This window comes from Pristiophorus japonicus, unplaced genomic scaffold (genome assembly GCF_044704955.1).
Source record: "Pristiophorus japonicus isolate sPriJap1 unplaced genomic scaffold, sPriJap1.hap1 HAP1_SCAFFOLD_893, whole genome shotgun sequence".
In the NCBI taxonomy this organism is placed as follows: domain Eukaryota; kingdom Metazoa; phylum Chordata; class Chondrichthyes; family Pristiophoridae; genus Pristiophorus; species Pristiophorus japonicus.
Window position 1 is genome coordinate 58,569 of NW_027254817.1, and position 1,620 is coordinate 60,188.

Consider the following 1,620-nt stretch of genomic DNA (forward strand, 5'->3'; position numbering starts at 1 on the left):
TTGTGGTTCTCATATTGGACTGTTCAGCCCTTAAGGACTCATTCTAAGAGTGGAAGCAAATCTTCCTCGATTCCGAGGGACTGCCTATGATGATGATGACTGAGGGAGCGCTTCACTGTAGGAGGTGCAGTACTGACGGAGTGCTGCACTGTTGGAGGGGCAGTATTGAGGGAGTGCTACACTGTCAGTGGGGCAGTACTGAGGGAGTGCTGCACTGTCGGAGGGACAGTACTGAGGGAGTGCTGCACTGTCGGAGGGACAGTACTGAGGGAGTGCTGCACTGAAAGAGGGGCAGTACTGAGGGAGTGCTGCACTGAAAGAGGGGCAGTACTGAGGGAGCGCTAAACTGTCGGAGGTGCCGTCTTTTGGATGAGACGTTAAACCAAGGTCCCGACTGATCTCTCATGTGGATGTAAAAGATCCCATGGCACTATTTTGAAGAAGAATCTGGGAGTTATCCCCGGTGTCCTGGACCAATATTTATCCTTCAATCAACATCAGATTATCTGATCATTATCACATTGCTGTTTGTGGGAGCTTGCTGTGCACAAATTGGCTGTTGTGTTTCCTACATTACAACAGTAACTACATTGGCTGTAAAGTGCTTTGGGATGTCCGGTGGCCGTGAAAGGCGCTATATAAATGCAAGTCTTTCTTTCTCTAACAATTCAAATAAAGAAAATAAGGAGAAGTCTTATTGGACAAAATTTGTAGAGCATGAGTTCCAATCATTGGTTATGCGTCACTAAAGTCAGAGAATCATAGAAATTTACAGCACAGAAGGAAGCCATTTGGCCCTTCATGTCCGCGCCAGCCGAAAAAGAGCTATCCCCACTAATCCCACTTTCCAGCACCAGGTCCATAGCCCTGAAGGTTAGGGCATTTCGAGTGCACATCCAAGTACTTTTTGAATGCAATGCAATGCCTCTACCACCTTTTCAGGCGGGGAGTTCCAGACATTAGTCTCGCAATAACTTGGCCCCCATTCACTGCAGTATCCCAGCGATCTGTTAGAATCACAAGCTCAACTAATCAGTTTCTGCATTTCTAACAAGTGATCGAAGGCACGTTCTCTAGAAAGGAAGAGTGTTCCGAGTGCCCCCCTCCCCCAAGTGCCCTCCTCCCGCCTCCCGCCTACACCATTACCCTGGGAGCCGGGTTGTCCATGTTGCTCTCGCTAATCACTGATTTAGTTCAGGAAAATAAAATCAATGTTTCTAGATTTTACAAAAATAGGATGAATGATTAAGCATGTACAGGACTGTCAGTGACTTCAGGAGGACACAGACAGGGAAGTGGACTGGGACATCAATGTTGGAGGAATTTTAATTCTGAGAAATGTGAGGTGATACATTTTAGATAAAAGAATAAGAGGAGAGTAAATATACATTCAATGGTAAAACTTTTAAAACAGTAAAGGAGCAGCGAGACTTGAGTGATTCAGGTACACAAATCTTTAAAAGTGGGTGGACAAGTTGATAAAGCTGTAAATAAAAAGTTTGTGGGATCCTTGGATTTATAAATGGGTCATCGAGTGTGAATGGTACAGTGATGCTAAACCTGCACCAATCATTGTTTGGGCTGCACTTAGAATATGGGGTCCAGTCTACTTACAGAATT